The 11,324-nt window shown below is 34.7% G+C and overlaps 1 long non-coding RNA gene across 1 annotated transcript; it reads left to right on the top strand.

Annotated features, from left to right (window-relative positions):
- Positions 1-3,699: 3,699 nt before the first annotated feature.
- Positions 3,700-5,246, top strand: LOC114338540 (uncharacterized). The gene is made up of 2 exons (XR_003653778.2): positions 3,700-3,845; positions 5,017-5,246. It is a non-coding gene; the product is annotated as an uncharacterized LOC114338540 (long non-coding RNA).
- The last annotated feature ends 6,078 nt before the right edge of the window (positions 5,247-11,324 follow it).

Here is an 11,324-nt window from a genome sequence, read left to right as displayed (position 1 = left end):
GCTTCTGTGTTTGTGTCGTTCCATTACTCCCACCTCTTGGTAGATACGCTCACACTCGCACGACAGACAAAGATAGCTAGACCACCGTACTTGATATTGGCGTTACACCCAGAGACATGTTAACAATAGACCAGGCTAGTTATATGCCACTCAATACATCGGAGTGTAACGCCAATACCACCGGGGGTGTAACCAGCGTACTTAATATACCTATTAAGTACGGTGGTCTACCTATCTTTGTCTGTCGTACGAGTGTGAACGTATCTACCAAGAGGTGGAAGTAATGGAACGACACAAACACAGAGGCGGCGGCCATCATATGCTAGAGAGAGAAAGCTAAGCGCCGCGCCGGTAGAGAGAGATAGCGATAGACCACTGACTCGAACTGCTCCGCGTTACGCTATTTTTCGGTCCTGGCCTAATCTACTTGTTATTATATCTATGGTTACACCCCGATGCATTGAGTAGCATATTGCTAGCCTGGTCTATTGTTAACATGTCTCTGTTTGCTCCACTGTTATGAAATTTTGACACTAATGACATTTCATAGGTTAATTAAGTTATATCGGCGATTTTTTGCATTTCCTGCGTTATCCCTTTAATTTTTAGATTTTTAGTCTACTTTTATATTAACAAAGAATTTGTTGTTTTTAGAATTCTTTAGCGACGTATTAATATAATATAATATGTATGGACTACCGTCGAAGGCGATATGATCAACAAAAAAAAACATGTACATACTTGGTGATTTTTCTAATGACTTTCTTGGGTGTGAATCTGTCTTTTTAGTTTACTCCTTTTGGTTTAAAAACAAACCATAAGCACCACAAACCATACATACACATAGACGGTTCACATAAATTGTCAAGGTCAAGACAGCAAATTAGTTATCATTCCAATCCAGAGATGTCGCTGTCAGTCAATTCTCTTGTCATATTTAACAACTGACAGTTGACAATTAAATTAATTTGTTATTTACTTTTTATTTTACAGTTTGTGGCTTAATTATTTTATTATAGTGGTGTTACGTTTTTAATTAGATTTAATCACAATTTTAATAAGTGTATTAACCTCCTCTCCATTTTTATGAGTAGAATTTTTAGTTTACATTGATCATCCCGTGTTGTGTTTCTCCACATTAAAAAAACATTATAATAGATCCTGAAACATTTTATTCCAATAGACAAGTGTGTCATCAACATTTCGGACCTATATATTTTTGGAAGTTTGTAAAAGATTATAAGGTAATATTTATCTAAACAATCATCCTATGTACAAGATTCTTTTAAAAATTTTCATTCAACTCGATACATATCAGTGCTTTCACGTGACACATAGCAGTAGTGTTTAGCATTTTGAAAACAAATTGGAATATTTGAAGTTTTCAGTAAAATATGGAATAAAACATTGAATTGTCTTTCTGTTGTTTTAATTTCCTGCGAAATTTCATCAAAAGTCCCGCAAAATTTATAATTTGAAATTCTTACGTAACTAAAATTTGTCAATTTAGTTCCCATTCCAATCAAGAGATGGCGTTAATTCGATCCGAAAGATTAACATGGTCGTGAAACGTCTATAAGTATGTATGGTTTGTGATAAGCACACAATGGTCGCCGGTCGGCCGTATTAGCAACATAGATATAATAAAGGGTAGACCAGGCAAGGTATTGACCATCTATGCATCGAGGTGTAACGCCAAAGGGTGCATTCAGCAGACGCAATCGCTAACTAATCGATTAGTAATCGATTTGTGATTTACATGCTGAATGCCACAATTTATGTGGCATTCAGCAGAAAATCACTAATCGATTAGTTAGCGATTGCGTCTGCTGAATGCACCCATTATCAATGGACAATATTCACTTTGAGTGGTCTAGCTATCTTTGTCTGTCACATGCGCGGGATCGCTTTGTAAAAAGAGATAGACAGACCATAAACATATATATTATCATAGACAGAGTGTCATCTTGAGCGAAGTGACGACACCATCTTTTTTGCTGTTTCATTCTTACGCATAGAAAAGCAATGGTAAAGCTGTGACAGTAGTCCTCTCCTTCCGTACTTATACCCTCACTTAGTTTCATGCTAGTTTATCGATACAGTGTGCTAGAAAGAGATACCCCAATCAGTCTATGATAATATATACGTCTATGAGACAGACTACCGATCGGCTGCCCGCGCGTTACGCTTTTTTGCTCAGTATGCCTTGTATTGTCTATCCTTAATATGTTCATGATTAGCAAACCTTTATTAAACTTTGGCGCTTGACAGTGTCATTTAGATACTACGTTAATGCACGGTTCTTAGACATTGGGTGCGTTCGGACGACCATAGCGGCTGGCGGTCAGCAGAAATCGGCTGAGTGGTTGTATCCAGCCGTGATAGGGAAAGCTTAGTAAATCTCTCAGCGGCTGGCTTCCAGCGGTGACGTCTGACAGCTACTGCTGGCTCAGCTGTCCAGCCGCTGTGGTCGTCCGAACGCACCCATTACTACGGTTGCCTAAATCGACTAACCAATGAACATTAAGGGTGAGATTACGTCACGAGAGTTTACTGTCATTTGAATCGTAATATGATTTTTTTCGAATCCTGAGAAAACCAAGTATTTTAGAAAAATTTAAACGCAGGATGCTAGATTACATTATTACCGAGGGCGGAAAGCCCCTTAGAATAAACAAGCAGATTCTATTGAATGAAATATTTGAAATTAAATATCACACTTCTCTTTTATTTTCAGCACTGTAACTTATTAAAATAAACATTATAGAAGTTTTCAGGGACTTTCAGCCCTCGGTAATAATGTAGTCTTTCATTCTGAGTTTAAATTTTTCAAAAATATTTATTAGTTTTCTCAGGATTCGAAAAAACTGAATACAATTAAAACACATTGAGAATTTTGACATGCATCAAAGTTTTCCATTAACTCAATGTAAAATTCTGAACTGTTGAATTCCAGCTTCCCTAATAATTATTTTACATCAAAAGACATTAGAAACTATTTGAAGAGGATTGAAATCTATATTGGAAATAACTGTTAAAATTGGTCTACGTAATTAAACATATTCCAAAATTTTGTAAAAATGTAATACATTTTAATTTTCAGCCCAAACTTAGGCCACACACAATGCAATAATGTTCACATTTGTGAACTGTCAATATTTTTATTTTATCATCTATTGTTTAAAAACAATACAGTTGATAAGATACCTTGAGTTGCGGAGAAAGGATTAATAATAAAGATTTTTTTATTCAGTCGATGGTGTGAGCACTGTCAGTTAAATAGTAACGTGTGGCCTTACTTTTACACGCATACCTATTGTGGCAAATGTATCATATTTTTAAAAATTTTGGAATGCATTTAAATCGTAGAACAATTTTAACTTTTGATTTTAATACAGATTTTAGTTCTCTACAAGTATTCTCTCATGACTTTTGATGTAGAATAATTAGGTAAGCAGGAATTCAACAATTCAGAACTTTACATTGAGTTTCCTATGGCCCTTTTTACGATTCGCCACCCGGTATAAGATAAAATGTGTACACTATTTGTCTTATTATTTCATAATAACACAAATAATACACATATATACACAATAACACACATTCAATGATCGAAAATAATTTAAAAATATGGTAATGTAAACTCTTGTGACGTAAAGTCAAAAATATAAGTCTCCCCACCACCTTCGGACAAGACAACCGTAATAAAGTCTAATAACCGTGACGTTAATGAGCATTTATGCAAACCTCTACTAACCATGGCCTTCTGGTAGTCATAATTCATGAGTAATTTAAATTCTGTCAAATAAGTCAAACACTATTGAACAAGTTTGCGATTTACCACTGTAAGTAATTTAAAAATACTACTTTACTACAGAGTAATTAATAATTTACGTTTTTTTTGGTGTTAATCTATTTATTTAATTAACCGGGAACATCTTGGGACATAAGCCTTCCCTTTTCCTCCAGCGTTCTCTATCCTGGTATATTTGAATCCATTTCGGGTCAGAATGTTGTTATATCATCTAAAAACTAAACCATCAAAATTTTGCTTTCCTTCTATTTCGTTTGTAATTCCGTGTTCTTTAATTTATAATTAATTTGTTCAAATTGTAGTCTTTCTGTCTCATAGTATGCTCAGAATATCGGCAGCTTCCTATCTTTAAATTATCCCGATGCCACTATGATCGTTGAACAAAGATTCAGAAAAGCAGGCAACAGTTATTTTGGAAACCTATATTCCTCTTACTTAATGCATGGCCTGTGCGTTGAACACGTTGTAGACGCAAGACTTTCACATAATATGTTGTAAAATGTCTTATGGATTATCTTAAAGATCAATTTTAGGAGATGACTCATCAGGCTTATCTTACGGTATTCTTCACATTTTTGGTTACGTTTTTTTGGAAATGTCAGCCATTTTGTTGGTATTTCTCCAGTGTTGTACATTTTATTGAGTATCTTTGTGATTATTGCTATTGATTCGTTGTCTATAAGTTTGAGTAGTTCTGCTTGTATATTATTGGGGCTTGCTGCTTTGCCATCCTTTAGCTATGTATTTGCAGAATAAACTTCCTGCTGTCATATTCTTTACCTCTTCTTCCAGCTCAAAGGTGTTATCACTTTAGTCTTCACATAGTTTCTCTAGATATTCTTTCCACGTTCTTATTTTACTCTGTTTAAGATCATATTTTCGTCAGAATCAGTTAGATTTCCTTTCTGTCTCCGTCTTAGTCCACCTGTGAGTTCTTTAATTTTCCTATGTACAAATACTTTCGTATTTCTTATGTTGCACACTAAAATATTCGTTGTCGCGATAATTCAAAACAGTCGTATATTCGTGGAATACACCATATCTTACTTTGACTGTAGAGTTTCAATTTCTTCGCACCTCTCCATTTACTCTTTTTCTTTCGCTTCTCTGATTTTCCTTTTTATTGATATATTCATCATTTTATATTTTATAGTTCTATCTAGTTTAATAAAATTGACACCGCTAATATATCTTATTTTTAGATGATTCGACAGTGTAATGTGGTATCAGGACCCCCAAAAACTCGCCTTTCCTTTAAACAAAAACTCTCCTATGGATTATTCCAAGTCTTTGTTTATCTATCGCTGCCATTTGCGACAGTGTATTTTACGCCATACATGAGAAACAAACGTGGAGAACAACGAATTAATATTTAATTTGTGAATTGTAATGTTACGTTATCAATGTCAATAAAATATCATATATAAATTTATTTATCTTGTCTTGATACCATAAGCCAGCAGAAAATGTTAAAAGCATTGACAGAATGTCGAATAGACCATCGCTACGCTAACATGATCAAATATATCTACCAAATGGCAACTGCTAGAGCGTAAGCGTGTGCTCACTACGGAGACCAAAGGATGGTATCCTAGCCTAGAGCATAGTATCCTACTCTTCATATTCGTGAATTCTGGCATTCAAAATAATGCATTTATTTTACATAGCTATCGATAATATACTAGTTTCGATCGCCAGGTAAAATATATACATTATTTTAAATGCGAGAATTCACGAATATGAAGAGTACGATACCATGCTCTAGGCTAGGATACCATCCTTTGGTCTCCGTAGTGAGCAAACACTTAGACTATCTAAACAATAAAGAAATAAATTCTGTATACAGCGAGGAGTACGGCAAGGAGACACACTTTATAACACACTTTTAAGAAGGTAGATTTAAACGAATATGGCATCAACATAAATGGAGAGAAGCTCAATCATTTGAGATTGGAAGATGACATCGTCCCTATTCGCGATGTGCAAGTACTTGGAAGGGATACGTGAAACGATCGTGCGCGAATAGCGGAGAAATATTGCAACTTTCTTAAATAATTCATGTCAACTGAAATTGTCAAATTGACGTACTTCATATCTACTGTCATTGAAAGAGAAAAATTATATGTTGCTCCACAATATTGATATCATATGCAATTATTATATAAAGGTAAATTTAATTAATTGTATTTTGCTTGCAGTACTGCATTTTAATAACTAATTTTATTTACTACATACAATTGTTTACGTTTTCATCACATAACCTGAATCTTATTTTTTCTTCTTATTATTTTTTTGGGTTATGGCCTTGACAATTATCCAGCAACCAGGACTAACGTAATTGGTCAATACAATTAAAAGTGCGAATAAAAGTGCAGAGCGTAGAAATACGTGTCGCTTTGCGCAACTTGCACGGTCCCAATAGCCCATCGTATGGATGATGCAATAATATGTGAACAAATTATATCACGCTTCCTTAGAGGTCGGGTTAAAGATTTACATCTTCTTCTTTACGTGCCATCTCCGCAACAAAGATTGGCAATCATCATTGCTATTCTCACTTTTCACACTACAGCCCGAAAGAGTTCAGTTGAGCTGCATCCAAACCATTCTCTGAGATTTCTCAGCCAGTACATTTTTCTCCTACCTATGCTGCACCTTCCTTGAATGTTTCCCTGCATAATTAATTTTAGAAGTTCATATCTGTCACCACGTATTATATGACCCAAGTATTGCAGTTTTCTTATTTTGATGGAATCCAATATCTGCTGTTCTGTATTCTCCTTAGTACTTCCTCATTGGTTATTCTGTCTGTCCTGGAGATTCTCAGCATTCTTCGATACGTCCACATCTCAAATGCTTCCAATCTATTGAGGCATTGTTTATTAAGAGTCCATGTCTCCACACCATACAAAAGAACAGAAAATACATAACATACAGATTTACATCAACAAGACGCAAATAATGACTTACCTGCTGCTAAATCGTAATATTGTTGTTGATGGAATGGATATTGAGCAGACTGCATCTTATAAGTATTTGGGCCATGAAATTCGGTTGGGAAGAGATAACCAGACGTGCGAGCTCCCACGTCGCATAGGATTAGCCTGGGCAGCGTTTGGTAAACTGAGCTATGTACTCGTATTTGAACCGGACTTACCCATATGCTTCAAAAGGAAAATCTCTGACCAGTGTGTGTTGCCTGTACTCGCTTAGGGAGCTGAAACATTAATACTCACAAAAAATAGTCCATTCTTTCACGGTTTTTGCTCTAAATTTTAAAGAACCGCTTGGATTGACATGAAATTTGGCATGCGTATAGCTTACATGTCAAAGAAAAAAAGTGATATTGTGCCGATGTGTGCTTTTGCCTTTGGGGTGACTTTCACCCCCTATTGGGGGTGAAAAAATATATGTCGAAAATAAGTCCGGAAATGGGTAAACTAACTAATTTTACGTAACTTTTGTCCTATAGAGCTTTTTCGCCAAGTCAACACTTTTCGAGTTATTTGCGAGTGAATATGTTCATTTTTCAACAAAATAACCACATTTTTAGACGGTTTTTCGCAAATCACTCAAAGAGTAAGTATTTTGTCGGAAAAAATGTTCTTAGCAAAAATATAGCCTATAAAAAAGTAAAAAAAATGGTGTGCGCGTTAGGTCTCTGGATCTCGTAGAACTAGAGTTATAGCCAATGAAAAATAGATTCATATTCACCTAATTTCAAATAGAATATTTCGACGTGAAATATCGAAAAAATTAAGCACTTTTTGGGGAAAACCCATTATAACTTTTTTAAAGTGTTTTAAAAAAGCTTTATTTCTGTTTTTACAAAAAGTTTCTAGCATTAAATTTAAGCGAGTTACGCTCAAAATAAGGTTGGCCCCTTTTGATTTTGCAAAAAAAAAATCGGGAAGACCAACCCCTAATTAGCAACTTAAATAAAATTAATCGTTACCGCTCCACAAATTATTTTAATTATGTTGTCTTTATATGAACTGTAAGTTTAATCGATTTAAAGTGCTTATTTTTGAAAAAAATTTGTTTCAAAGTAAAATTTTTAAAAATTTAAATTTTGAAAAATATGTTTTTTTTGCAAAATAACTTAAAAATTGTTAGAGATACCAAAAATCTCGAAAAACAAAAAAAGTCAGATTTGCTTTTCTGAATATCATGTATTTTTTTTTGTTTTTCTGTTAGACAAACATTGATTAAGATTTGGTGTTTCTAAATTTGCATACATTCGTGATCAGTGACTCGTTCAACCCCTTTTAACTACAGCCCTTTCAATAGTAAGGACTTTGAACCAATGAAACTTACAGATCATATAAACAATATATACGCGAGTCAAGAAACTTGTGAAGTCGTAACGATTAAGTTCATTTAAGATACTAATTAGGGGGTGATTTTCTCGATTTTTTTACCAAAACCAAAAGGGTCTAACTTTATTTTGAGCGTAACTTGTTTAATTTTCATGCTAGAAATTTTTTTTATAAAACAATTTTATAAATATCATTAGCGCTGCTAATTTTATAGTTATTGACGGACATGCTGAAAAAAAGAAAGAAGAGAGTGTGGGGTTCACATAGGAGGGAAAATGCGCTTTCAAGCGGTTAAATATCAAACGTTTTTCCGGAACCTCCCTTGCGCTGTGGGTAAATTCTCCAGATCTCCCGATAGGGGGCCCCCAGATCACAGTTTCCCCGGGGCCCCCAACATCGTAGTTACGGACCTGCGTGTCGGACTTATTAAAATGCCCAGTTGGTGATAAATACCAGTCTGATTTTTGCATGAGAGTTTTTGAATGAGAGACAGCGCATCTATTAGTCTTAGTACTGAAGACCTTAGAAAAACTGCTCGATAGGCACATCAGGGATGGTGTATTGGTTGAAAGTACGATACATCAGGGACAATATGCGGATCGAGCGGGAGTCTCCACAGAAACAGCACTGCACCATCTCGTACAGAGGGTGGAGTACGTTCTAGAAAACCTAGAGGTGATGTTGGGTGCATTTCTCGATATTGAGGAAGCATTTGACAACACCCCCTACGAAGATATCACAAGGGCGATGCGTCTAAAAGGAATAGACGAAACAAGCTGCAGATGTATAGACTGCATGCTGAGGAGCCGTGTGATATATGTTACGTTGCTAAGGGATACAGTGTCAGCTCAGGTAGCCAGAGGCTGCCCACAGGATCTCCTCTATTATGGAATCTGGTCATGGATGGCCTGATAGCTAGACTCGACAACGATAGGCATCATGTTCTGGGCTATGCGGATGACCTAGTCATCTTAGCCCACGGCAAATTTAACGGTACAGTCAGAGATCGAATGCAACATTAAAAATTTTATCATTAATAGAAACAACTAAATGTTTTTCAATATTTTCGGTCTTAAAACTATGTCTTCGATCACTTAAAATTAATTTGTACATTGAAAACGAACGTTCGACATCGACAGATGTAATTGAAGCATATTTCAGAGCGGATAATAAATCTGGCATAATTTGTAATTCCTCGGAAAATGTCCCATTCAAAACTTTAGCAACATTAAATAAAAACGAAAAACCTTCATTCTTGTCGAAAACATATTTCATTTTTTTTTTAAATTAATTGACCGTTACTTCCAGGTGCCGATTTAATTTTCGTCTTTAAATTATCTATTAATTTTACTGACTCACATAAATTTATCTCTTGTTTTTCTAATAAGGTAATTGTGGTAACTATTAATTTATAATTGTCATTGATATAAGCTAGTTCCTGTTTCAATTTGGGATTTTTTAATATTTTTTTTGCTTCTTGAATGGCTTTGGAAATATCATCATCAAATTCTGACATAACTAATTCTATTTCATTGCAGTGTTCAAAGTAAAAAAAAACTGCTTCGAGCCAGGTTCCCCACCTTGTAATTACTGGTTTAGGTGGCAAAGGGACACCGGGAAATCTTTCTTTATATATTTGCACTCTCAACGGAGCCTTTACAAAAACTTTTTTCATAAAATTTATAAAATTATTTACCAACGGAAACAGATTTCTTATTTCTTCAGCAATTCTATTTACCTCGTGGGCTACACAAGTGCAATGAATTAAATTAGGATAAAAAATCTTTAAATTAACAGCAGCTTTTAACATATATGCCGCAGCACCTGAAAGCATTAAAACTATTTTATTCACTGGTATAGGGTTGGGTAAAATGAGGTTTGTTAAACTATCTTGTATAAATCGACTTATTGTTAAATTGTTTGTTTTTTCCAATTCTTTAACGGCAACTAAATAAGGTTTGCTCGCAAAGTTTTCGTTCAAAATTCCAATCATTAAATTAGCTATATACGTGCCGCATACATCTGTCGTTTCATCCATGATAATATACAAAAAATTGCCCTCTAAGTCCCGCTTAATTTTTGAAATACATTCCACATAACATTTTTCCACAGTATGTTTTCTCAATGTACTCTCGTCCGGTAAGGATTTATTAAGATATTTTTCGAAAAAGCATTTAAAACTAGGGTTATTAACTTTATATAGAGGAATGTTGGATGCAATCATCATCTGGCATAAATCAAATTTAAATGCGTCTTCCTCCTTTTTTTTTGAACTGCTTAAACTATCCCGCAGGGATATTTGGGCTAACTTAGAGGAATTTAATTTTTCCAAATTACGTTTATGAAGTGGGGTTCCACAATGCTGGTCAATAAAGTACTTTTTTCTACTTGAAATCTGAGAATTAAAAAAAAAATAATTAGAATTCTAAAACCGCTTTAGAATTTAGTTATGTTGTGGGACGAGAAAAAAAGAGAAAAAATAAAACTTACCGATTTGCCGCATGGTTTACAAAATGCTCCATCTCCTTCTAGAGAAAGTTCCGAATAAGGTGCGATCCATAGCCTTAATTTAGATGTCATCTTTTCACACAAATGTCTAAAACGTTTTAAAACGTGTTCTTTGCTTCTCGGTATACGCAACAAAACTAAACTAGGATATAGCAATTTGTGACTAAACTCTGATACAGTAACCGACTGTACAACTGATAATAAACTAATAAAGCTTAGGGATTTCCAAATAGTTAACCCTCAAGTCTCGATCAGGTACATTTTCCTAGAAACCTGTTATATAAACAAACCATTGATATTTTATTATGGTCCCAAAATTTTATTATAGAATGGTTTAGTAATAGAATAATATCATGGGTAGTACCATGAAATTTTAAAAAAGGCACAAATAGGCGGAATTTACGAAAAAAGGCAAAAAGTGCAAAAAACAATTATAATAGGCAAAATAGGCAAAAAAAGGCATTTTGTCTATAATCCGAGCTTTACTCATCATCCATAGTCGACATCATCAAGCGAAAACAATATTGTGTTTGTTACAAGAAGTATAAGATAAAGCCCTTTAGCGTCACCTAACTCCCGCCCTTACAATAGAACAACATAAAAGCCAAGGGCCGATACGGACACAAGGGCGTTTTCATGGTTCTTGCACGCGCGTTCTTTTTTATCGGCTGACAATCCAACCG

Source organism: Diabrotica virgifera, chromosome 2 (assembly GCF_917563875.1).
Source record: "Diabrotica virgifera virgifera chromosome 2, PGI_DIABVI_V3a".
Classification (NCBI taxonomy): Eukaryota; Metazoa; Arthropoda; class Insecta; order Coleoptera; family Chrysomelidae; genus Diabrotica; species Diabrotica virgifera.
Note: the sequence above shows the minus strand (reverse complement) of the source record. Positions and strands in the feature narration are given on the sequence as shown.